The 27996-nt window shown below is 41.0% G+C and overlaps 1 protein-coding gene and 1 long non-coding RNA gene across 6 annotated transcripts in view; one reads left to right on the forward strand and one right to left on the reverse strand.

The window, feature by feature from the left end:
- The window catches only part of ZFHX4 (zinc finger homeobox 4), a 156837-nt gene extending 133442 nt beyond the window's left edge, over positions 1–23395 (reverse strand). For 2 of the 5 annotated variants that reach the window (XM_071803996.1, XM_065831274.2), the window contains exon 1: positions 17422–17818. The gene's annotated coding sequence lies outside the window, so the exon portion shown is untranslated. Of the gene's footprint in view, positions 1–14974; positions 15194–16585; positions 16643–17421; positions 17819–23335 lie in introns of those variants that run through there. The other 3 variants (XM_071803993.1, XM_071803994.1, XM_071803995.1) reach the window with 3 other exon arrangements.
- Positions 15016–27996, forward strand: part of LOC139827146 (uncharacterized) — a 28677-nt gene continuing 15696 nt past the window's right edge. Inside the window, exon 1 of the long non-coding RNA XR_011737394.1 lies at positions 15016–15751. This is a non-coding gene — a long non-coding RNA (uncharacterized lncRNA). The remainder of the gene's footprint in view (positions 15752–27996) is intronic.

Raw genomic sequence — 27996 nt, forward strand, 5'->3', positions numbered from 1 at the left:
ATAGGCTTTGGAATTTTTAATTTAATTGTAATGGGTGAAGAACTGTTGCATTACTCTCCTGTCTTCTTTCCACAGCTTTAATGAAACCACTGCAGCTGTTCTCCTTTTAAAAGCAAGATCAGCAATCTCAGCTTGACAGAGCTACTGTGCAATATGTTTCTTTTGTTGTTGTTGTTTGTTGTTTTAGGAAAATGTTGTAATAATTATGCAAGAAAGGCCTATTTGCTACCTCTGCAAACAAATTTGGCTTCTTTTTTCCCCAGCCACCCTAGTTTGCACGTATTTGTTCTGACTGAACATTAAAAGCTCACATTGGTGTGAGATGAGAACATGAACTGTAATTATTCTTCTAATTCTTGCTTTCATACCATATTTCTGCTACTCCACCTGACACTGAGGTTCTGTAGTGATTACTTCATTAGTGATGAAGAATGGCCTAATCAGTTAAAGTATTGCTAGCAAACTCTTGTTTGCCAATACTAGGAGGAGGCACCAACTTTTCCCCTTTCTTTCTTTTTTGAGAAAAGTGCATCTGAATGATAGTGACCCAGTGAACATTAGAGCATTAATCACCTCCCTTTGTCTCATCTATGCAAAGTAGGATTAAAGTTAAAATGATGACTGCTTAATCCCTTTGATTTTCTTTTACTAAATAAATATTAATCTACAAATCAATCAGATCCTCTAGTATAACACACACAATATACACTATGAAAGGTTATGTAAATTACGCTCAATTTTACAAGCATGCCATTAATGAAAAGAGCCCCCATGCTTCCCCTTTTCACCCCCAAAATCCCTATTAAATTTGGAAGTTCAAGTTAATAAGCCTGCTAAATATAAAGCTTAGCCATTGAATCCATACTCCTTTTTCCTTTTAAGAAATTTGCTGCCTCAATCATTTTAGGAATTAATAAATCATATTTACTGTGTTTATTCATATGTCGATACTCCCAATCTGTAAATCTTTCACCATTTAATCTCTTTAACTCTGACCGAAGTTAGTTTACCTTAGACGTTTTAAACTCACATGGAACTAAATTAAATAGAAGCAGCTAGAAAATTAATCCTAATTGTCTTCACTAAAAATCACACTGCCTGGTTCTGTCACCTGTTCTCAAACACTGTGAAAGAGATCATTTGCATTTATAGCTTTTAAAAAAAAAATTACAGAAATGTCGCTTTTTCTTCATTAAACTCAAGCCTGATTTAACAAACGTGTAACATTAACAAAAGTATACTAAAAATAATGGTGTAAATATAGTAGTATAGTCTTATAAAGTGTGAATTATTAGGAACTTCGTGATTTTACTAATGTCTGAATGTATTGTTTGTCAGCACATTCAGAAGGTAAGACTGAATTGCAAATCTAGCAAAGAATGACTAGAGAGTCAAAATGGCTCTGTAATATTCACCTAACCTCTCTGTTGTCTCAAAAGCAACTCTGAAATAAATAAATGTTACAGTACTTTTTTGTTTGCCTAATACTAATGTACCTGTATGCTAAAAATGTTGCAATCGTCTTTCTAAAAGTTATCACAAGGCAGGTAGTCAAGAAACATTCCAGTTCCTGGGGAGATACTACACTCCAGATTACTTCAGAAAGAGTTTTGATGAAAACAAAAAATAAAGAATCGTGCTTTTGAGCACATTTACAAGAGTGCAAGACTCTTCCAATTATGCATCTGAAAAAAAAAAAAAAAGCTATGGGTATCGTAAATCATGTGAAACATGTAAATATTACTCTGTATTAAAATCAGCCTGATCGGTGAAAATACAGGACATTTTTTAAACAGTTTGGTTATTAATAAAGCATTTGTTTTTTCTAGAATATTATCATGGCAAATTTGTTTTGTATTGCCAAGATCAGCTAGGCATTTTGTTTTTATTATGCGTAGTCTTTTGCCATTTTTTTTTGCTCTGCAAGTTAATTTGACTGCTGTGCATAAGTGAAGTGAGCAATTCAGTAATTAACTTCTGTGTTTTAAAATGTATGAACTTTAATTAGATTTCATTATAAACAAACAAATGTCAACCATAATTATAAGCTCCTTGGTTTAACCACATATTATCCCTTTTCAAACAAACTTGATGTCAGACAAATTAAAATCAAGCAGCCAGCAATTTTGAGTTGAATTTTACATGATCTGCCAGTAACCTGATTACTTTAACTTCAATATCATTACAGGAAAAGTATTTCAGGAAAAATAATTACAAGAATTCCAACAGGAGACAAGCTTAATTGTATTGATTCAAAAGATGCATGTATATAGGAACCTTGCTGAAGGAATAATGCTATCTTAAATCTACAGTTACTATTAAAATGATATTGTCTGACATGAAAAAGGCAACTTGAGATTGGTGTCTGGAAAAGCAGGAGGTACAAAACTAACTGAAATAATTATCTCTACCCCATTATACTTTAAGCAACACAATATCAATGTGGAACAACTTCAAGGCATGCAGGTTTGCAGGTTTATTTACTGACTGGTGTATCTATTAGTACCAGGAACAAGTGGAGCTGTCAGGACATAATGAAGGTAAATGATTAGTTAGCACAGAGACTGAGCTCTTCTTCAATGCAATAAGAGTTAATTAAAGTTTACCACCAAACATCAACCAAAGCAGGATGTTGATCAGGTTTCAGCATTAAGTGCAAACAGACAATGGTTGGCAGCAATTAGTGCAGCTATCAAATGACATGCAATGATAATTATACATTTAAAACAGCTAAAGGGCTTGTGGAAGGGAGGGAAGAATCTCATCAGCTTCTTTGACTATGTACAATCAAAGTGCAGGAAACAGGTATCAGATATTTCACTTCAATACTGTAAATCAATAGAATTTAAAAAAAAAGGTTGTACAAGCACATTATCTGAAAGAGGACGATTCACTGTACATGAAATGGAAGAAATCTGCAGACAACTCTTAAAAAAGATAAGTACTATTTAGATTAAATAAATGACTGTGCTGCTGCCACTCATGCTGACATGCATAAACAGAGAAGTGTTTGGGGTTTAAAGGCTAGTGGCAGCAGCTTTGTTACACATTTCTATGCCAGACTCGAGTTTACCTGGTATCTTTAGTCCCTGTGGCCATGCACAAGAAGGCCCAGAAGGATGACGGGCCTGAAGCCCGTGACCACAAAAGGCAGTTCCAAACAGTAGCTGTGAGCCCGCTCTGAGGGAGCCCGGGATTCCCGGAGGCGATCACCTGGGGTCTGAGCCACGGCCTAAGGCTCTGCCACACACCCCTGGCTCTCCACCCCCTCCCATCGGCAGACATTCTCCTTCTGCCTGCTCCCAACTTACGCCCGAGTTTTGGGAAAGAAAAAGGGAAGCCAGAGCTTCCCACCATGGACAAACACTGTGCAATGCCTGGCAGTGACACAGACACACCAGTAACCCAGCACACAGTGAGGGCCAGTGCCGTCCTCCACCGTGCTCCGTTCTGTTTTCAGGGCCTTGCGTAGTGGTGGCAGCTACCGGATCAGCAACACAACGGAGCCGGTACCAAATTTAATTTTCCTCTCAACCTTCCATTAAACCCAAAGGAAAGATGATAAACCTGAAGCGGTACCTCTAACAGCAACACCAGACAAAAAGAAAAACTGCTCTCAGCCCAGCACTGGCAGTCGGCTGAAGCCCCTCAGCATGGATCTGTTAAGTCAAAACACCCCCAGTTCTGCAATATCAAACACAGGAAGCACAGCAGAACAGGTCCCTTCTGCAGGCAAATAGCCATTACTAACTGGTGTAGTGAGACAGACAATTATATACAGATGTCTGTTACTCAGACAATTCCTCACTAACCGTTCCACGCACTGGAGATGGAATAACTCACTCCTGCTCACTCCTTTTGGGCTGGCATAGTGAAGGTAGTGGGATTACCTGGTTAAGCACCTACACAGTTCTACAGCAGCTGAATAGCTCTGGCAAGTAGGATCCCCACCTCAAAGAAATCAAGATTTCTGCAGCTTTTTTATGGACAATGGAGTGGTAAAAGCACTCCACTTTTCCTAGGTGTGTAACAGGAAGCAAGACAAGGCTTACAAAAAGACCAGTAGCAGTTTTCCAAGAAAGTTAAGCTGTGACAAATTTAAATCCAATGATGAAAGGGGCAAAGGAGTTAGGTAGTAGGACTCATTGCTGCAGGATACCATTGAGATCATGAATTTACAAAGGTTAAAAAAGAGAATGAAAACTGGCTGCCAAAAGTATCCAGAGTTATTGTAATGAATGTGAACACACACATACACAGAAAAATAAGGGATACAAAACCTTGCTCTTCAGAGATCTAAAAAAAAATAGCATTTGCAATCATGGCAAGGCAGGCATATACAATAGGTCATCCCACATCTGCCTATTGTGATATTCTTCAGAAGCACCTTGTACAGACCAGTCAAAGAGAAAAGAGCCTAGTCACACCGTAGTCCCAGTTTGGTGATCAGTATGGTCCTACAGTATGGATTACGCCTCCTGAGTAAAGAAGTGTCTGCAGCAGGAAGACTGCTTTTATTTGAACTAACCCATGCAAAAAGATCATCAACATCAGTTCAGATTTAAATATATTGTATTAATTTCCACTGTGTCAAATTCAGAAAACCTTATTTTAAGATTTTGAAGACCACGTTTATTTTAAATACACTTTTTTTCTAGAAGCAAACCCATGTACATATGCAAAATGCATTAAGATGGGGTTTGTTATAATGTTGGCTACCAATTGTGATTTTTGTTGGAATGTGTGTACGTCCACATTGCTAAAATTATTTTAATAAATGCCTTACTGTTTTGCATAGTTCCTGGGCTGCAGCCTAGAGAAGTTCTACAGATTTTTTTTTTCCCTAACAAACCTCATTTTCTCAACTAATTCTGTTATGCTAGGGATTTGTGCACAGAGTTGGCTAATCCCAGTATTTCCCTAGAGCTGCATCTAAGCTATGGCCCACTCCCAGCACAAAAGTGTCTCCAAAAGCCCTTTCGCCCCCTTCAGCACTGATACACTCATTGGTCCTGACATTTTCACTTCAGCCATGACAAATGAGCTGATGGCTGTGATCAGATTGCACACGAGGACTGCTTTATCAAAGACGTATCATTAACTCTCATCACTGTCTTCCATTACGACTCTCTTGGTCAAATCTGTTGTGAAAATGCAAGTCAGTTTAAAAACATATCCTAAACATAGAAACAAACAAACTTCATTAAAAAGCAGAAAAGAAAACCAGACTCAGACAGGATCAGAAAGAGACCAGCGTTAACTAAATGTTTCTCTGGGGATTTAAGTAACTGTACTCAACCTCTGCCCCAGTGCAAACATGGCAGCTGACCGTCTTCGAAAGGTCCCTTCCCCCATCGCAGACTCCTAGCACTACTTTGCCTTTTTTAGAGAAACAAAAATAAAGCAACAGTGATCAAATATGACTAAAAACAAAGTCAACTTTTTTTCTTTCCCTTTTTTTTTTTTTCGGTCTCTGAATTACTTCGCATTACTGCATCTGCTTTTATCAAAATACGTTTCTCAAATTAATCCCTTAAAGAATATAAAATTTTCGCTTGAATCGCAGCCACATAATCATACTGTTTTCTGACTCACATTAAAAACACAAGCATAAAGCACTGTCTGAAACGGAAATCTCTCAGTTCACTATGAATACCACAACCTTTCTGTCAAGTTAGAACCTAAGTTCCAGTTACACAGTTCTTGTTACATCTAGAGGGTTTACAAAGTATATATTTGTTGTAACCTCTTCTAGCAATTCATCTGAGAATACACATCTAGCGGAGTCAACTGTAACACAACAGATCTTGGGAATGGAGGTCATGCTTTGAGATAAAGTGCTATTCACTTCTGGACCATGCAAGAAGCTCTTTATTCCTGTTCTTATTGGCATCAGTTCCCCCTTACCAGAGCAAGAACAAAGCCAAGTGCTCGTGTGAGGTTTATGAATAAATCAGAGGTGAGCCACTTTAAGTGCTGCCCATGATTTCCTTGTTGACAGTGAGCACTTAAACAGGCTTCTATGACCAGCAACTCCTGGCAAACCTTAATGGCTCCTAATCTGTACCCTGCTTCATTTCAGGAAAGAAATGACCTACCCCAATTTTTCTCAAGTCTTCACCTCTAGGGCAACTACTGTCCCCCCTTTTTAGAAATTCATGTTCAGGCACTGTCCCATTTCAGTGCCAAGTTTTCATGAAACACACAACATAAAAATCACTATTTTCTTCCTAGTAAACAAATGACAGCTAATAAAAAATTATTACGCTGTGCAGCCTAAGTAATTCCCAGACAAACCATTACACAATTCAGAGTTTGTTTAAATTGCATAGATTTTTAAATGAACCTAAAAGATTTCTAATATATTTGCCTCCAATTATTAAAATCATGTAAAAAATATGCTGAGAGCAGATTCAGCCCTTCTGTGCAGCTACAGCTGAAACCAGGAATGTTTATAAATCACTGCCATTGTATGTATTTAAAAAATTCAAACAGCCTCGAAATCTATTTTTAGATAATGATAACATTGGAAAACAAACTGATATCAACTCAGTGCTGGGCCAAAGAACTCTGCTTCGTTAATATTAACATCCAATTGTGGCAAGACACTAGGTGTTTCAGTACGTACGTCTTTGATGCACAAAACCACTCAGAGGCTTACGCTGTTCAACATTAAAGCAGCAGCCTGCGTGGAGAATACATTTCAACATGCAATGAAATCCTTCATTTCTAAGGTGTCTCCCCCCCAGCACCACCCCTTTTTGGATGTGTCACAACCTCCAGATGGCTGAATTGACTCTGTAGTAGCTGAGTTATTGTCAGGCTCCCAGTTTCTGTTCTATTTAAACACTAACATTTTTTTACTCCATTGTCTCTTGTTGCTTTTCCACCCACTCGGAGGGAAAAAAAAAAAAAGTTGTGGCCCCACCGCAAGGCCAGGCTGAGGCCGAGGCCGGGGCCAGGGCCTGGGCTGACGGCCGGGGCCGGGGCTGATGGCCGGGGTCGGGGCTGATGGTCGAGGCCGGGGCTGATGGCCAGGGCTGGGGCTGATGGCTGGGGCCAGCGGCTGCGGCCAGCTGCCCGGCAGTGCTGACCTGCAGCTGGCTAAACTGCGGCGGATGCCTCAGCCGGTGGCACTGTTCTTTGAAAGGGCCTGATCCAAACCCAGGGAAATCAATAGGGAAGTGCTGCACTTTGGACAAGGCCCTTGGTCAAAATTGGGAACTACAGCAGCGCTGAGGAAATCACCGATCAACAGATCACTTGAGATTAAAACTACAGTGGTGCTTTTCGCTGGAGTGAGAAATCACATTTTGTCTCCCTACAGCCATCAGTTGGTCCTACTGGATAAAAAGTCCCTTACCAGACAGCTGTGCTGCAGTAGGGTGGCTCATGGTGGTTTGTGCATGGGGTGACACTTCCCGCCCCAGAAATGGCTGCACTGCAATGGCAAATCAACTGACTTTTTTGGTGAGCTGTTCATAAAACTCAGAGAAACTGAGGGATTAAGGGGTGACATTTGCCATATAGTGGAATAATTTATTTTAGAAATGTTACATTTTCTTTAATTTAAATCCTCAGTGCTGTAAACAAAATCAATAACCATATTTCAATATAAGAAATATAAAAGGACCAGAGTGAAGCCCATAGGAATGAGTCCCCTAAGGAGCTTCTTTTCACTCAGAATCTTATTTTCTGGCATGGGGAAGGCATGTGAAGTGTTAGGTATTAAACAGGGAGAAACTTTTACTTGAAGGTGGAGGGACAGCCATGGTTTCTCATACAGGAAAACCACCTGCATTTGAAACCATCATGCAACACTTGGCAAATCCAAGGATTCTTCCCCCCCCCCTCTCTTCTTACAAAAGCTCTGGCCTTCAGAATACCAAAAATCAAAGGATCCTTCTCAACAACTGAAGGGAGAGAAGGAAGTTATGTTTTCGTTATTCTTCAAAAAGAGATTATTCCGACTTGTTACACTACCATCTTCTGGAACAAGTGTGGAAATAACTGGGATTACTCCAGGTTTCCATCAGTGCCCCAAACGCTGGAGCACTACCAGTGACAGGTGCCTTGTCATGTCAGATTAGGTGAATTTATAAGGCAACCTCGGCATCAAAATAGGGAAGAGCAAGCCGTTAGCAGCCACTGCTCTCAGCCCCTCAGCTCTGCTATTATCTGGTATAAGGGACAGAACTGACCTTCATCAGCTTCTCTGGAAAACCTCTTTCTTACAGACTCTCACAGCACCTTCTGCACTAAGCACATAATCCTTAAAAATGGAAACGGTAGTATGAAAAGAGGAGATGAAACATTTTAATTTTTATTTTATCAGATTATTGTCAATTGGTAACTAAAGGCCTGACTCTTTTTCCACTAATATAAAAAATTTATGTCTTACCAGTTTTACACCCATATTACTTCTCTAATTTCAGAGAAGTTATTGTTAATTTAGTTCGGGGAGTGAATTAGAAGAATTTGGTTCTTTTGAGTTTACGTGTCTTAGCATCACATCAACACAGGCATTTCATAAGGATGTCTTTGTTTCAGAAGCAAAATGTTTGTCTATTTAAATACCATTTTACATGTATGTCTAGTGTATGCATCACTTGTTCTGCAGACACCACTGCAGCTTATATGGTAAATGTTTGTTTTCAGAGGCACCGTGGTCTATCATGTACATAAAGCCTTGACCTGGAGGACCATAACACTTTCTTTGGAGATGGTACAGCCTATCAGATAATTGTGAGTGCTAAAAGTCTGCTAATTTTGTCTGTAAAGAGATCCAAATTTCTGGGCTTTAAAATTGTTACCAAGACTACCAAAAGCAAACAAAACATAATTTGGACAAATTAATATCTAATTTTTTTAATAGAAAGCTGATTCTGAGTAATGTGGTCTTACAGAAGAGCTTCTTAATATGACAAACTTTTATTTTGATCATATAATTCTGATCATGTAATTCTGATATTATTTTGATAATATTATTTTGATCATAGAATATGTAATTATATAAATCACATTATTTAGCTAAACCATTCCTCAGAATATTTTATTTGAGCAGAAAAAGTAATTCCTCAACAAGCCTGCCATCCAATCTGGTACAAACTTTTCTGGCTTAGTTTGGAACTCAGCAAAAGCTGCAGTAATAATGAAAATTCTGGTATAAGAGTGCTATAGAGTGACAATTAAAAAAAGGAATAGAGTATTAAAGACTAAATCTGCTGCTCTTATTTATGCAAAACAAGTTTATCTCTACAGGTCTTCTGAATCTGGCTATCAATAAATGGGTTTATTACCCCTTTCAAAAACAACAACGAATCTCAAAAACAACCAAACAGAACCTACTAGGTTTGTTTTACCTGCTAGATAAAAGCAACCTGTATGTGTCTTTTAGTTTCTTCTGTCTGTGCATCTGTTCACATAAACACATTCTGCATTACATCTTATTCTGTAAAATCTTGAATCCCAGTATCTCAGTGTGCTGGGTTTCTGCCCATTCAGTAAGAATGCAGACATCACATAAGTTATTATTAACCCATGTGTTATCCAGTTCCACAGTGGCTGGAACTTTGCCAGAGACAACACATGGTGCTTGGTTAACAATATTTTAAAATATAAATGAATTTATTTTTTAAATTAACACATTCTTCTTATGGAAATACACAAATAAGCTGTTCCCAGAATGGAACAATAACCCCTAAGCAGGTTCCTTTAAAATAAGTTTAAAAGAATTTCATAAAGTTAGTGATAAAACAGTCTCAAATCCCACAAAAAGTTTTTAACTTCATCTTTAAATAGAGAGGTTTTGTGACTTTATTCTTACCAAGCACTTTTTGCATTTACAGTGTTACTTCATTTATCCATAAATAATCCTAATTTCTTAGAGGCATCTCTAACTGTTTAAATATTATCAGATCAAGCCCGGTACTGAACCAACAAACCTTTTCAAACAAATGTTCTGCAAACTAAAAAAAAAAAAAAACCAAACATCTCTCAAACATGTTAATATTTAGTCTAACTACCCACAGTTTTCCACAGTAGCTCTAAATCAGTAATTACGTTGACCTGAAAAAAACAGAAAGCCTATTTAATATGCATCCATACAAATAATTATTCACACTGCATTTGATTTACATACGTACAAAAGAAGCACTTTCAAAAGTGGCTCAACACTTATGGTATTTTAACTGCCCTAATTACTGTTGAGAGAACATAATTAGAAGCACTGATCACATTGTCAACAGCTAACCAGTTGCAGCCCTGGCTGGGGGCCTGATCCTGCTCCGGTTGGAATCAGTAGGGGTGAGCACTGATTGCAGGAGGAGGCCGGGGCCCTTCTTGCCACCTGAATCTACCAGAATCTGAATGTTTGAAGCAAGCTGAGGACACTGATGCAGTCATGACAAAAAACCCGCTCCTTGTGTGTATGTAGCAATTTCTATTTTGGTAAGCTTTCTCTATTTTCAAAGCTCAATGAAGAGAGTAACTTTTTCCCCAACAAGGTTTCTGTATCACTTAAACATGTAGCAGTGAGTCGGAATTCATAACTTTTTCCAAAAGAGAAATAGTTTAATAATTAAAACAGATATTGACTAAACCCCACTTCCTTGAATACCAAACTTTATTACATTATTATGCATTGATGTATAATTTCCATTGGCAACTTTTAAAATAGCTTCTTCCCTCCCTGCTGGCCCCCCTCCTCCCTCTCTCTTTCCCCCAGGCAAAGTGCTGGGAATCCTCGATACCCAATAGTCAATATTTGGTTTGCCTGTCATGTTCTTGGAGCTCCGCTCCATACAAACCTGTGTTTCTCATCCTTTCACTGCACTACTCTCATACATATTACTTCACATGATGATGGAAACTCGGGGCATCTTAGCAAGTTGCTGAAATCTGAGCTTCTGCTTGTTTTCTCAAACCTTGGACAAACATAACTTTAGGGAGAGCTGAACATAGGCATAAAGAAAGAGGAGCCTGCATTTTCATCTTCCTTTCATCTCAGTCATTCAGTCAACCATTCAGTGCCCTATTCAACAGAGCTTTTCATTATGCAAAAAAATGCTAATCCTTTTCCGATGCTTTCACACTTGTATAAACCCCCATTCCTTCAACTGAAAAGCAATTATATCAGTTTACCTTTCTGTCAAAAACAGGATTAATATTCCAATACCAGAATCTCCTTTATTTTCCTATCTTTTGCTTTAGGAAACTAGAGATTATTAGTGGAGGTATTCCTTAGAGCAAGAATACATTATTTTAAATATGATTATTTTAGCCAAAGCAAGAGGGGGGAAGGGGAGGGAGAGAAAAAACTTCAGTTGCTGCGGAAACTCTTTTCAGTGACAGAACTGACCTTCCCTTTGCAGAGGCCTGAATAGAATGAGCCTCACTCTGGTCTATTAATCAGAAACAAATTATGAAAGAATGTGGCTGGACTGGTTGACACTATCCTGTCTTGGGAGACTCAGTAACAGCCTAGTAACAATGTCCTCTTCATGGGTAATGAACAGCCATGACAAATGGGGCAGAGAAACTATTTATTTGCATATGCAAATTCTCACACAAGGGAAACATGTACAAACAAGTGTCATTGTAAGGTGGATTAGGCAAACAACGCTTTCTTTTTAGGACATTCTGCAGCCCAGAACATTAGTCAGCACAATTAAACCAGTCTCCATGGAGACTAATGAAATTTCACCATGGTATGAGTTAAATTAGATAGCTAGTTATGTGTTTTCACAATCCAACTTGAAATCCATTATTGTTTCAGAACAATACAGCAATTGTGCCTGGCTGATCTTTGCCAGCTCAACAAGCTCCTAAGTTGACAATTTGCATATGTTAATATAATTAAGCACTAATTACATGAAACTTGTACATATTCACATGCACTTTCCCTGGGCGCTTCTCAGTTTGAACCTTGGCCAAGTCTTTAACCCTTTGACTGAATTTGGAGCAGCAAAGCTCTGCCTTCTGGGTACAGCCCCAAGGCAGATGCAGAAAAGCTCTTCATTTATAAACACAAAGCTTAACCTGGCTTCTCATATTTCTATCAACAAGGCAAGAAAACATTTTTGTATGTGTTGGGGTAGGAGAATGGAGGGAGGCTCGACTGGAAGTTCTTTAGAGACCCAGATCTGATGCCCTTTTTGCATATGAAAATACAAATATTTACCCACATAACAGGTTACAAACACATATATTGTCATTGTCACAGGTTCTTCGAGACCCGAATAGTCAAAAACTAGACTGAGTTTTATGTCAGTGCTCTCAGAGATGCAAAAATGGGAATGAGAAAAGGAAAAAAGAGCAAGCAGTAACTAATGAGCTTTACATAAATATATGCAGAGGCAATTAAGCAGTGTTAATTACTATGACAGCAGTTAATTGAATATAATTAGATATTTTAAGCTACTGACTAAGGCATAGTTAAGATTAATTTTATTGAGATTAATTGTAAATAAGAATAGATTAACTCTGTGTTTTGACAGGCATAAAAAGTAGTTCTGCAAATTAACTAGGAGAGCAGAAACCAGCACAAAAATCATATATTATTTTAATGTCACACCTCAGAATCATCTGCTCAATAAACATGACTTTTCAAACCCAAACAGACAGGAATCTTGAAGAAAAACAAACAGCTTGCAGAGATTAAAGAGCCTTTTGTCCTTTTTCATGTGCATTTCTTTTAGCAGACTAAATTAAGCGAGTCTGGTGTATGTTTTTAGGAAGGAACATTTCACACTGAATGGAAAAAATGTTCTATCACATATGAAATTCATGCAGCTGTGCGGAACTTGGTCCAGATGGTCTAAGACTATAAAACAACACTAAATGATAGACAGTAGGGCCTTCCCAAGATTATGTGATAAAGTCACAACCTCGTATTTTGACCTAAATTTTCTGTCATGTATTGTTTCCTTCCAGATCAGATAGCTCGATTTTAATTTTTAACTGATCCTGAATATTCAATGGAAACTCTTAATAAACATTGCTGATAAGCATCTGAGCAGAAATCATAAAATATTTACAAAACGCCCCTTAGCTTCATTAAAACAATGCTGAATCCAAAGTGCAGAAAACTACCCTGGCTCTCCCCACAATACTAAACTGTTCACGCCACTTAGCTCAAATAGGTAAAAACGCCTGGTTTTAAATATCTTCAAAGAATATCCAAAACACTTTCTACCAGCAGATTAATTCATGCATGCTGTTTAAGAAAATTAACAACAAGGCTGAAGAATGCTGAACAAATCACTAAAAAGAAAGGAGCTTCAATTGATTTTGAAATAAATCAATAGGTGATTAACACAATATTTTTAAAGCAGTAGAATGTATATATATTATATAAACATATATATTATATTTTCAATACCTTTTTAGCTCTTAATCGAACAAGGGCTTTACAACAGTGAGCATGTCCCTATATTGACTACCAACTTCTTTGGAATGCCTTTAGTCTTTTATAACGAAAATCCAAAAACGGTCTGTGAAACAAGGCTACGACAAGCCATTCTGCAGTGAAAGATTTTAAATCATCCAGCCTCTTCTAATAGACTTGAGACTTATTGAGGTAGAAACCATAAAAAATGAAGAAGGGAAATTTAATCCCTGAAATATTGATTTGCACATTAATATCATATAGGCAGAGGGCAATTTGGCTTCATGGAAATGACACATTGTCGACCCTTGGTGAAGTCAGAGCCAATCTAACTGCTGAACATGTCTGAATCTCAAGAGTTATTAAGGGCTTCCCTTCTTGCCTTTATGACTTTTCTTCAGCCTACCAATGCAATCTTAAATGTATTATCTTTAAGAAATAATTGTAAAACCTCAGGGGTTTTCCAGTTAATGGAAGGGAGGCTAAACCACATCAGATTCTGAAATGCAACATTAAACCCTTGCAATCAACAAAACCACCTCAATTCTCATCCATCCAGTGCAGGATCTAATATTGTTATTAAAGATAATCAAATTTCATTGTGTAAATTTAGGCTCATGGTCAGAATGGAAGCAGTAAATTCTGCAATATTAAACAGTGATTTTTCTCGGCCCCCTTTATATGATCTTTGCTGGTGTACCATCCTCACAAATAAACCTAAACTATTCAAAAATAGAGGAACAAAACCGTCTCCCTATTCTGAACGATGTATGCAATGCCATTTATCATCCCCGCAGCTTTCCTTTAGTTTTAACTTGATCTAGCAGTTAAGTTTCATTTTAGAGAATAATAAAGCAGTATCACTGCATAAACCAAACAGCAGGTACTATTACTGTGACTTACACAGATGGTTTACCTGACCTTTCTTTGTTCCTTGGGTAGATTTCACTTTTGCAGATTTACGACTTTTCCCTCTATATTTCATTGACCCTCTATGTTCATTATCATAAAAATGAAAACTATTGAATACATGTTTATTTTGACGAAGTCCAAAAACCCCAAGACTAAAGGATAAAGAGATGCTACAACGCACTGTGTGGATCTCTAGATCGTACAGTATAAATATTCAAGCACAGATAGCACGAATAACTGAATAATCCTAGTGAGCTCCAGCTCTGGAGCCAGGTGCAAGAGGTTAAAACAGCTGGCTACCCATCTTTTATTTTGTGTGCCTTCCTACCGGCTGAAACCACAAACCCTGAAAACTAGCAGATATTCCCTCAAGGTTGATTGTCTGATTTTTTTCATTTCAACCAGTTTAGTAGGATCCCCTAGTCGAGAAAAGACAGAAACTCCTTAAATACAGTCAGCTGAATAGGAAGTGGAGCAATGATGGTTAAGGATCTTCCCCCCCACACACACCCCAACCTTCAACCCCCCGTTTATTTCCACAATCTTCTTTGTGCACCTTCCCGTCCAAATGTTTGTATTCCTTATTTCAAAGAAAAGCACTCCGGATCGTTCTGTCAGTTTTGCCAGTAAATATAAAGTAAAACAAGTGTTGATGGCACTGAGAGTGTTACATACCCAGGCTGTGTTTTTGCATTGCTCTCAATGGAAGCGATCGATGCCCATGTCACAGTCGCGTCCCAATCGCAGCCAAGTCTCTGCCTCAATCTAACCAACAACAGCCAGGGCTGCAAAGGCTTCTCGCTACCTCTTCCATCCATCCACCACCAAACTAAAAATATAATGCTACATATGATCTTTTTAAACACTCCACCACCGCTCCTAAGGATCGAGCCACTGCAAATCCAGGGGAAACACAATTGGGAAAAAAAAAAAATACACCATAAAAAAAAAAACCTCTCAGCAACCACCCCAAAAGCACCCGAGCCCTCTCTTTCCAGTCTTGCTCTCCTCCTGCCAACTACATAATCCTTGATTAAAAACGGAACAAGGCTAATAAAAAAGAAAATTGAAAAAAAAAAAAAGAAAAAAAAGAGGAGGACGGAATGGAGCCGAGGAAATGCAACTGTCAGAAAACGGGATGGTCAGACTTCCTGAGTGAACCTGCCTGTGTCTGGCTTAATGTAAATCCACCATCTTCAGCCTGGCAAGTTGTCTTTTGGTTGGGCTTTTTTTTTTTTTTTTTGGTGGGGAGGGGGGTGTTATGTTTGCGATCTCTGCCTTGGTACCTAAGGAGGAAGAGGAGGAGGAGGGTGTGTTATTGAATGGTGGCTAAAGCCTCCTCGGGACGGCGCTGAGGTGAAACAGGCTGAACCCGACTGATGTGCCTCCTCTCTCGGTTGGACCCAGTGCCCTAAGCAGCCGATGAGAGACCCCCGGCCGCCCGGCTCGCAGGTAACAAAAGAAATACCAACCCGTGCATTTTCTGCTGCCGCTGCTGGGGAGGCTGGGGGGGGGAAAGAAGATGCAGGAGGGGGGAAGTGGAGGGGAACCGCTGTAAGTTGGCATCGAATGAGGGGAAGTTTATTAGCATTTTTGCAGGAAATTTCATGTAAAGCAAGAGAGGGAAGCAGGGACGCGTCTGCCATTAGCCGCCGTGATGGGAAGGGATGCACTTGATTCTGGCACAAGCAGTTAGAACAGGAACCGAACTGCAACTGCATTCTTGCTGTCTATAAGCTCTTTTTTTCTTTTTCTCTTTCATTTTTCTTTTTTTTTTTTGTTCGTCTGGGGTTTTTTTGTTTATGTTTTTTTTTTTTTTAAACACCTCAGTCTTCGGTTTAAAAAAAACATAGATGCCTGTCCCGCAAAACAACCGCCCCCTCCCCCTTTCAAAAATCTCAGAAAAGCTACGCTGAAAGCAGCGTCCGACCCTGCCCGCGAAGAGCCTTTGGTACGGCGCGGAGCGGCGCGGCGCGGAGCGACACGGCGGGGATGCCGAGGGCTCCGCCGCCGCCTGGCCGGCAGCAGCCCGCAGGCAAAGGCAGCCGCGCATCCCAACCCCGCTGGCGGGGCCGTGCCGCTCCGCGTCGCTCCGGGCCGAGCCGGGCCGGGCCGGGCCGCCTCCCCGCGCCGGGTGGCGAAACTGACAGAGAGGCAGGGCGCTCTCCTAACGGGCTTCTCTTCCTCCTGCTGCCAGAGACGGCAGCCGGCAGCGCGATCCCCCTGCGCACACATACATACACACACCTGCACAGCCACCCCTGCCTCTGCTCCTGAGAAACCTACCTGCAAAATAACTGGGGAGGGGGGGACAGGGGAAAAAGCACCCCACACCTTCTCCTGTACACACGCACGCATTCACGGTCCCCATTGCCCTGCTGGCATCCCCCCCCACCCCGCCCGAAAGCGAAAGTTTAGGAGGCCGAGGGGGGTGGAGATGGGGAGGAGAGGGAAGGAGGGTGGGAGAGCAGAATGCGCCTTCAAAAAGCACCTCAAAGTTTGGGGGGGACGGAGCTGCGAAACAAGAGTGCGAGCTCTGAAGGGGCTGGCAGGCAATGACTTCTGACAGCCGTAACGTCTTTCCTAATCTGACAGTATTCCCCCGCTGTCCGAGCTCTCTACTAAAATAGAGTGAAATAAAAAGTGGGGAGCACCCCCCGAACCTCTTCTGGAAACTGAGCAGGGTCCACCACTTAATTCAAAAGTTACAGCCCGAGAGAGAGGAAAAAAAAAAAAAAAGCCCACAGCCCCAAACCAAAACAGAAAAAAATACACAAACAAAACGTAACCCCCGGAATAAAAGAGAAAGGGAGAGAGGGAAAGAAAGAAGGGAGAGAGAAAAAGCAGCCCCTCCTTCCCAAATGAGAGCAAATACTGTACCTAAAAATGGGGAAACAGGCAGAAAAAGGGGGGAGAGAGAGAGGGGAGAGATACATGGGATGTGGGGATGTGAGTGTGTGTGTGTATGTGAGAGAGAGAGAAAGAGGCACAGAGAGAGGGGGAGAGAGAGAGAGAGCGAGAGCGAAATATCAAAGATTGTGCAAGATCAGCCTGGAAAGATAATCGATACTCGACCTAAATTTAACACAAACTACTCAATAAAAGTTAAAGAAAAAACTTACTTTCCATTTCCCCTCGCAGTTCCTACTGGATCTTCGCCTCTTTTTTTTGTTTTGCTTTATTTACTTAACAGCTGATCACATCCAAGTAAACGAGAGAAGGTTCATTAAAAAAATAATAAAAAAAAATAATCCTCCAACTTTATTGGGTGAAAATAAAAATGATTGAGCAAGAAGTGGGGGGCATGGAGCGGTCCTTTGGGGTCCGGGAGTTGTTAAAGCATGTGCCGACCGCGGTCTCGCTGTTTGGTTGTGAAGGGGTTGGGAAAAGGAGGAAAGGAAATGAAAATCCGATATGTCTTTATTCTGCTAATTATTATCGTTTTAGCCCTGTTTAAAAAAATGGCTGATTAAGTTGAGTGCGCATGTCTTTGTGTGTCTATTCCCGATATGCACTCTGGGAATGAGAGAGAGAGAGAGAGAGGGGAGAGAGAGAGAGAGAGGAGAGAGAGCGACGGAGAGCGAGAGAGAGGGAGAGGAGAGGGGAGAGAAGAGGGAGAGGTGTAATTAGTGAGGTGATCAACATTCTCCGGGCTGCAAATGACGCGCAGCGCCGGAGCCGGGGAAGCCGGAGCTGCCGCGGCTGCCGAGGGCTCGCCGGGGCTGCGGGAGCCACAGAGCCAGCCCAGAGAAGAAGGGGCAGCAGAAAGGAGCTCATGGATACAAACACAAGTCTGCAAACTTCATTAGTAACACAGACACACACGCACAGCCACACAAAATAGATGGCTAGGGAAAATTTAAAAAAAAAAAAAAAAAAAGAAAAAAAAAGGAGGGGGCAACCAACTTGCTCTCTAACTGTTCGGGAACTTAAATGAAACGGGTCCACATTAATTATTCCATCAGGGAGATATTTCTTTCTTTCTCTTCCCTTTTCTCTTTTAATGGGGATTTAATGAAAAATATATGTTTGAACTGGGATAATGAATGTATGACACCTCTGAAAAAGGAAAGATAATATATCTAAGATGGGGAATAACTGTCCATACAAAGATAAGGATGGATTTATTTACACATAAGCACACGCACACATGTACGCACTCACACCCTACTTTGTATTTACACATATGCACATACATTCCACATACACACAGTCACACAAAACATAACACACTTTATTTGGTGGTTGCCATGTAATTACTTGAAGAAATCAACAAAGTAAAAAGCAAAGCCTTCCAGAATATACAATATCAACTGTAAACAGCCTTATCAAAATGAAGTAAATATCAGTCCAGGGAAAGAATTTCTTTGCATACAATACAAGTTTCATTCATATACATGCATCGTCTTCCACTTTCCTTACAAGTATTGCTATTTTATTAATATTTTATCTACTATATTTTACCAGACACATTTCATTCTGGAAGGGGGGGGATTATTATGATGAAAACTAGGGTAAAATTTACAGATGTCATTATAAATCGGAATCTTCTACAAATATTTTCCTGTGTGGGATTTAAGAAGATTGCTTCTCATTTGAAAATCTAATTATCTTAACCTAATACTGCAGATGTGAATATGACTGACACTTTCATTAAAAGATAATTAACTAAAACTAGGAATAGACATACTTTAAAATACTCCCTACAGAAGATAAAACCACGTCTGTTCAAAGAGCATCTGAATACACCGCAGGAACACGTGCAGATTTTCGATAATGCTATTCCAGAAATGGATATACCAGAAATGGTCACTAAGTCACAGTCACATGCAAGAGATATTTACAGTACCAAGGACCCCGCGCAGATGAACCACAACCTTAGAGCTGACATGCCTTTGAAGTTCACGATTCCTGCGACACATGTCAAAACCTTAGGCCTTAAACACCAAAAACCAGCAGGAAGGTTTTATCACAACCTTCCATTAAAAGTGTGCATGCACAACAACAAACCAGTAAAACCTGGATGGCAGAAATATGCAACTCTCTGGGCCCTAAACCTTCTGCTCCAGGAGAACATTTTGTAAGTACTGGAACTAACGCTAATAGGAAAATCCCACCTGATGATGAATTAAAGCTGCCCTTAAGGAAGCATAGGCCAGTGTCAGGGAACTGAGTGTCTAAAAGCAGATGTTTAAGGTCAGAGTGAAGGTCCTGATAGTTTGGGAGGGAAAAAAAAAAAAAAAAAAAAAGGTCTTCAGAAAGGGAAGGGAAAAAAAAATAAAAAGATCGCCAGCCTGAAAGTACAGCTATTCCAAAAATCGGAGCCTGCCAATAAAGTGGTGAACACAGAAAGAGCCCTACCCCAATCCAGAGAAACCTTATTTCAAACTTCAGGAAAATCTCCAAAACTCGAACTTAAGGAAAAGTCAGGGGCACCTGAGGGTTTCTGAGAGCAACTTTATTCCTTTTTTAAACCTCACCTAAGCGTTGCACCAGCTCATCAGTGAAAAAAAATGTGAGCATACGTATGCAGATTTCCACAGGAACGGCTCCCTGAGAATGAATGTAATAAGGAAACTAGTGATATTCTGCATCGTCGTTTGCAGGGTGGAAAAAAAATGCTAACAAAGAGTGAAAATGAAATCTCTGAAACCCGTTTACAGTTATCAGATTGAGGGGGTATGATGGAAAGAGGGATTTTAGGCTTAAATTGTAGGCAAAAGGGTGCATTGTCCATTCAAGTGCACGCCTGAAGGATGGTAACATATTTCCTAAGACTAAAGACAATTAAATACAATGTGATGAAGAAACACCTGAGAACAATACATCTATTTCAAATTCAAGTGAAAAAACACATATATGTAATGTAACAGAAGAATAAGGAAACCAAGATAATTTAGTTTTAAAGTCGTTCCCCCGCACCTCCCCCACCACCTCCTTTATTCCTAGTGCTTTTTTCCTGGTGAAACATCAATATCATTAATGTCATTAATGTCAAAACACCAAACGTCAGAACAGTCAAGTCATTCTTTTTTGGCTGTAGATTTTTTTCCCTTTCTCTCTTCTTGGAGGGGGATATAGGTTTATGGTGTTCTTGAATTACAGCTTAAGGAACAAAGAGGGGGGGATAGAGGCAGGAATTGCGAGGGGAGAGTCCACATTTACCAGGGTTTCTTCTGCCACTGTTTGCTGTCCTTCCTAATGTTTTAAATCTCATCTCTCTTTCTCTGTCTCTCTCTATCCTTAAAAAATAGTAGCTACTGGGGAAGAGGAAGGAGGGTGTAGGGAAAAAAAAAAAAAAAAAAGCCACTACGGGATGTTAACAGTTTAGAAGAAACCCTGGGATCGCCACGTAGCTAGGAAAAATCGAAGAAGGTTAATTCCAGGAGGCAGCAGAAGCAGGTTTGTGGGATGTGATAAGAGCGGAGCGCCGCGCGGGCTGGGGGAGGCAGACGAGGAGAACCCGGGGCCGGCGCGGCTGCGGTCCGGCTGCGGCTGCGGTGCGTGGCGACGGGCGGGCTTCCCGGCGGCGCGGCCCGGCCCGGCCCGGCTCCCGCTCCCCTCCCGCTCCCCTCTCTCTCCTCCCTCTCTCGCTCAGCTGTTCGCCCCCGAAGACTCACGCCTAACCTCTCAGCTCCTCTCCTCTGGTCTCGGCGGACCCCCCGCCCACCTCCTCCGAACTTCTCCTGCAGGCACCGTTACACGTTTGGGGATTTTTTCGAGCCTCCTGTTGAAACCACAAAAATTCTGATAGTGACGTTACATTTGAAAGAGAAGGAAGGGGGAGAAAAATTACAAAAACCCTTCAGCCTTGTCTGTCCTTCCAGCACCTCCAGCCTCAGCCCCAAGGAAAACTTATTGGCCTGGGCGAGACGGATCTGGTGGGGGCCAAAGACCGAGGCTGACCATTCTTTAATAGACAAAGAAATCCCAGCCCAAACCGGGCTCTGTTACACCACGTCTCTCCGCCAAGCTAATTTCACTCCCTAAATCTGCGCTGCGGACACACAGGGGCACAAGGATCTGCATAATTACAGCCACAGCCGCTCCCCTTTTTAATAAACTGACATAATTCCCTAATAAACGTCCCCTTCCCCCACCGTCTCCTCTCCGCAGACCCCAACCCAAGGGAAAGGGGATCCGTGTCTTTTTACTGCGTTCCTTAAGTCTATAGATGAGCTCAGTTTGAAACGAGGTATTACAAGATTTCAGTGTTACAGACCCTTTATCTGAGCTACAGACACTTTCAGATCCCCAGCCCCCACCTCCTCTCCTTTTTTGTTGTCTCTTCTCCTCCCGGGGGCTATTTGACAAAGGCAGTGTGTTAACTAACATTTTTGTTTAACTCAGCAACTTCTTTTCAAAACATACTTAAACCTGATAGCAATCTCTTGTACTTTTTTTTTTTTTTCCCCGATATGAAATTGACTCTGAACCCAAAGCGTTGGCTATTATTAATTATTTCTTTCTTTGCAGGTATCACGTATATAAATACATTGTTAATTTACAACGCACACCCCCTCCCCCCCGCCCCCCCCCAAATCAAACACATTCCAGTACACACAAAAAAGGGCGGGGGTGGGGGAACGAAGAGAGTAGGGAAAGAAAACAAAAAAACCCGATCTGATTCCTGGAAAGTTTTGTTCGAAAAGGAAATAAAACAACAATAACATATTATATTTCAATTCTGCCCTTCACTGACACAGATTTGGCATCCACCTACTGAAAGTGCGTCTAACGAGCAATGACCTAAGAGAAAAATCACAGCCGAATAGTACAGACATCTCGCTGAGATTTTGAGCTAAATATCACTGTTCCCGATTGGCTTTTTGTTGTTGTTGTTATTGTTATTTTGGCTGGAGCTGCACAAAAACGCGCACCCGGACGTTACTATAAATAAAAGCCTTCCAGGTCTAAGTCTGCTGTCGGCGTTTCCTCCGGAGCCTTAACAGCCCTTTTTCAGCTCCTTTCTTGGGCAGATCGCGGGGATTAAATGCCCTGAACCTGAGCTCCTGGCCTTGGATGGGAAGGGAAAGAAAAAGGGAGAGGGAGAGAGAGAAAGGAGCGGGTGAAGGAGCCAGGCGCCCTCTGGGCTTTCAGAGGTCAGCGCTTTGACAGTGCTCTGACCTCCCTCCCCTCCCGGCAACCACCCCAGTGTTTATAAACAAAAACAGTCAGGACTAGCCCCAAACAATAGCAATTCACCAACTTCACAGGCACTTCACTAGCTCTTATGCAAATCAAGGAAAACGACCGCTTACCACCGCTCTCCCCCCTCCATCCCCTCCCGAAAGCCCAAGAGCATATTTCCAGCAGTGATATATCCAAGGGAAAAAAATGTACATTCTATCCTGGAAAAGGACAAAAAGGGACTTCAGAAATAAAACGGTTCTGGTAGAAAGACAGACAAAAAGGGAGAAAAAGCCAATAAAACTACCGATCTTACTGCAGAAAGAGGAAAGTTATGAAATATTTATACCTAAATCCAACAATCCACACTGCCAATAAAACAGGAATCTTTGTTGTGTAGACAATACGCTAAACTACCTCTGCGACAAACAGCGATTATAAAGCAACCAGGAAAAGTTCTTTTAGCCCAAGGAGCCAAGTTTTCAAAGAAAACGTGTGGATTTTACAGCTAAATAAAAGCCACCACCTCTGTGTTATCCGTAAAAACTACACATAAATTAAAAGCACCGTTAAAAGAAAAAACCTTCCAGCAAGCAAACTGCACATCTGATCTGACTTATAAAAGAGTATAATCAAAACCATCTTTAATTACAAAAAGCAGCAAGCGAAAACTAAATGAATCAATGCTTTCTCCCCAAAACGTTGTCCGCCAAGGTATAGAAATGATAGTTCTATAGTCCTGCATTAAAGCGTAACTGAAGCTCCACTGTTCAGGAATTGATTACGCGATAAGGAAAAAAAAAAAAAGGTAAAGGAAAAAAAATAAAGGTACTAATGATTTTAAAACTTTTGTTTAAAAATGATGAAGATCAGAAAAGATTGGAAGAAAAGTTAAAGGAAATATACCTCAAGAGAAAAAAGACCATCTCCTTTTCTTCTTTGTCTATCAGTCTCCAGTTAAAGCATATGGAAAATGTTTTCAAAATGCCTAGATTTGGCACATTGTCATTGCAAAGAGAGGAGCGCAGTGATGCTGTTATAGAAAATGGGAAATAAATTCAGGATTGGGTGCTGCCTCCTTCAATGCGGATTTATCTAAGTTTAATTTAATATTCCGCAATCACTGTATGATCGCATATAATTCACCAAGATTTTTAAGGGCTTTGCCTAAATATGTTGACCACAGGCACAAAGTAATTTAATCAGATTATTTCCTTCTTTTATTTGTGTTTATTTTTCTCATTAGAAACACTTTAAATTGCAATTGTAAATAATAGAAATGATGGAATATTAGGTTTGAGGTGAACAAACGCTCAAAGAAGGCATTAGCTTTATTAAAATCATTCTGAACGTAAAATCAAAAAGCACAAAATGGTTGTTTGTAAAACACTAAACCTTTAATCGATTTATTGGCATTCTGATCGATTAGATAAACGGAAATCTATAGTAAACACAAAAGCATTTAGAATATTTTTCTCTCATTTATAAACAAAACTTTTCTTTTCAGTGGAAAAAAAATGGTTATAAAACGACTAACAGGAAATTCTTCAGATATCAAATTACGATAATAAAATTATTTCCACATGGAAAGGGATAATGACAATGATGATAGTAATTATAATAATGAATAATTCAACAGTCCTTTGACATATATGGAAAAGCTTGGTTCAAAAACAGCTTTGGAAGGGGGCTACTTTTAGGGGTTTTTTTTTAATAAAATTGAGATTTGAGGCTTAAATGCTTAGATCAAGGGGCAGTTTGGGTGCAAGTGCGAAAGTTGCGTTAATTTCTTCCTGCATTTTTCAGTCGGGAGGGTTCACTTTGACATCGCCCTTTAAATTAAGTTACCACTTATTAGCAGAAAATAAGTATGCAAATATGTAAGCTACCCCTGAAATTGTGGGGAAAAATTGTCTCTTCACACCAGGGCGATGGGGATAGGGACGCTTTACCTTGTAATTTAAATTATTTTCCTAACAGTGTGCTTTCCAGATTACAGAGAAATTCTGCAAGCAATAATGTATTTGCCAATTTAAGTGAAAGAACACAATTTATTTAGGGGTGGAGGGTGGGGAACTTCAAGCCGGAGAAATGCAACAATCAGGGCTTGTGGCATTCTGGCTGTGCGAAGAGGAAGTGTTGCTGTAACGGGTATTATGTTTATTTGATAAAGAAAATCAATGAAAGTGGCTGTAAAGTAGTTAGTGAGGCGTGTGTTTGGGACTCGGGTTGAATAGTGACTCCAGCGGGCTGGTCGATGAGCTCTAAGAGCTCTGGAAATCTAACCTAACCCTCAGAGTGAGCTCTCTCTCTCAGTGCTGCACCTTCCCTGGGCTGGGAGACTTCGGTTCTTGTCTCCTCCCTCTGTCTCCTTCCTTCTCTCCCCACATCCCTCCCTCTGTCCCTCCTTCCCTCTCTCCTTCTAGTTTTCCTTTCCTGCCTTCCTTCTTCCCATCCGCTCCAATCATTCCCTCTCCCTAATCTCTGCCATTCTCTTTCTCACTTTCCTTCTCTCTTCCCATCTCTGCCGTAGCTCTTTCCTCCCTGCCCAGCTGGACCTCTAAGTTTTCCTGTACTCCTGGAACCTTTATCCTACACTAATTCTCTTCCTCTCCTCTCAGCTCTCTGTATTCCTAAGCCTTTTTCGTATCTGTCTTCACCAACCAAATTTATACCTTATTTTGGATTGGTTCCTCCGGACATGTGCTGTATTAGTAATTATCCCTGCTCATTTCCCTTTCACACACCCATGCCGAAGAGATGAGGGCACCACTCTCTTTTTTCACTTGGGATATTTTAAACATTGGCTAATCTTCAGTGGTGCTTTATTCTAGACCTTGTGCAGCTATTTCCCCCTTTTCTCCCGCTAATCTTCATTCCCTCTAATTTACAACAGAAATGTTTCTCCTCCTCCTTTTGATTTCCTACTTTACAATTTCCTTTTGGGTATCTAAATAGTAGTATGTCCTTTGCATTTCCCTGCCCCCATGTTTTTCACGATTTCTCTTCAACTCTTTTATTTACCCGGTTTCTAGGGGAATATTTCTTTCCTTAACAAGTTTATCTCCCTGTCTTTCAGCCCCAGCCTATAAAAAAAGGAGAAAAAAAAAAAAAGCGAAAAAAAAGAAAAGTTGAGCTTGTGGCTCTTTTCTGCGAAGTAACTTGGTTTCAAACTTCTGGTTTGGATTATGTGTCATCATCTATTTTCTCTTATCGCATCCCCCGCTGCCCTCCCCATCCCCCCCTTCGCTAATAACATCTTTAGTGTGGTCAATGTTAAATATGGCAGATCTCTGAAAAACGCCTTCTCTTACAGCTGTCTGCTGGAATTCATTACTCGCTCCCGTCTCCCCATCGCGAGGTGTTTGCGGAGCCTGGTGCGCAGAGAACCGCGGAACCTCCGCGGAACCTCCGCGGAACCTCCGCACCACCTCTACAGCCGCTGCGGCCGCGGGGATGCGCAGCGGTCGCTTCCCGCTGCTGCCCCCCCGCCCGCCCACAGCCACCGGGCAGCGCCCCCGAGCCGCGGAGCCGGCGCTATGGCAACCCCGGCCACCGCACGGGGACCGGCCGCTGGCGCTGCGCTCCCGCGGGGCCCCGCCGCCCGGCGCGGAGGAGCAGCGACGCCTCCGCCGGGGGCGGCCAGGGGCAGGCAGTCCGCGGGCGGGCGGGGGCGGAGGGGGGGTCCGTCTCCTCCGCGGGCCCGGCAGGTGCGAGGGCTCCGCGCCGGGAGAAGGGCTCCGCGCCGGGGGAAAGCGCTCCCCGCGCAGCTCCGCGCTGGAGGACACAAGCCCCCCGCACTGCGTGTCCTCCACTGGCAATGGCAGCATCCCCTCCGCGGGGAGAAGGTCAGCGCTCCCAGCTGGTCTGCCTGCCCTCGTTTGTCTGGGGGGCAGAGGGGCAGAAGGTGGGGTTTGGGGTCTCGTTCTTGCTCTTTTTACTCTTGCCACCCCTCCTCTTATTTTCCCGGTTTTTGTTTTTGTTTTTCTTTTTTCCTTATTGTGCCCTGACTGCCTGGAGTGGGATCTAGATGAGGGATCCCCCCCCCGGTGAAGTCACCTGCTGCCGGTTGCGATACATGCAATGTATGTCACCTTTGTATGGTCCTGCTTGGACCACATGCACTTAACCTGCAGTTTGTTGACGGATTTGCTTTTCTTGTGTATAGTGAGTGCTACAATAAACAAGCATTTCAAAGGGTACCACTAAAGCTGATGTTTCAGACCTGCCCTGTGTTTTAAGTAAACCTCAAACCAAGGAAATTATCGTCCCAGGTCGAATGTCCCTACCCTGTCCTTTGTTTCATTATTTCGATTCTTCTGGTTTGTTCCTGTGACAATTATTTTTAAGAAGCCAGAGGAAGAAATCTAATTTATTAATTTCATCCATATTGACTGAGACATTTTCACTGTTTTGCATATGCCTGGAGTTATGTTTAGACTTACTTTAGACTATAGGTTACATACACAAAGTGAACAGAATGGGCGTGATCCTGCTAGTTCATTCTTGAGTGAGTAAATGTAGATCTGTCCCATTGTCAGAAACTCCTGGTGCCGTCAGGGCCTGCATTTGGTGTGAAGTCTGATAAAATGGCTTTACCTGTTCCAGGCACCTATAAGGCTACCCAAAACAAATGTTGTCACCTAGCTCATATAATTCTGGTTTGCTAGAAGCATGCTATATGTTTTTTTGAACTAAGCTTCTAATAGCTATAGCTTTCTACTTTGCCTAAATGTGCTTCAGGGGGAAATGTCAGGTTTTACTTTAAACGTTTTGCAGTACTGACACAGGCACAAGAGGAAATTAATATTTTAGATAGTTTCAGACAAAATACAATCCACAAACAAGGCAAGCAATATCATCCCAAAGTCTTATTAACTAAAACCCAATGTAGAAGTGTACAGTTTACAAATATTTGCCCAGGAACTTAGAATGTTAAATTCTGTCAATATCTCCATCACCCCTGAAATTATTGCTCACCTATATCCACAGTGACCCCAAATTGTCAGAGAGAAAGCCTGCCAGTTGTAAATCCACATGGGACTACAACAGGATTGCAATTTATTATAAAACAGAAATGTTACTAAAGGGAAAATTGGTGCCTATTCCCAAATCCACATCTGAAAGGAACACACTTCCCAGAAATAAAGATCTTACAAAGGTTTTTTTAACATTTCTTGTGAGATAGCATCACCATATTAGGTAGATTATATATATTCTGAATTATTTTTAACCCACAATGAATATTTTAAAAATTGCTTAAAAATAAAAGGGACTCCTGAAATTCAACAGCACCTAGAAAAAATTAAAATATATACTTATATTGCAGACTTTATGCATGACAGTACGTTATAGAATAGCCAATATAGAAATACTTTTTCCTTCTTTCTCCTAAATGGTCTAGCTAGGAATAATATTCTTGCTTCCCTCTGAAATGATTTTAATGAGTGCAGAAATATTTTGTTATAATTTAAAAGAGGAAATGAAGGACTATTATAAAGCTAAATTTAAAAGTATGTCTTAATACTCTGGAAGACAAATATGGAATATACGTATTTTGGGGGAGA

This window comes from Patagioenas fasciata, chromosome 2 (assembly GCF_037038585.1).
Source record: "Patagioenas fasciata isolate bPatFas1 chromosome 2, bPatFas1.hap1, whole genome shotgun sequence".
NCBI classification, from domain to species: domain Eukaryota; kingdom Metazoa; phylum Chordata; class Aves; order Columbiformes; family Columbidae; genus Patagioenas; species Patagioenas fasciata.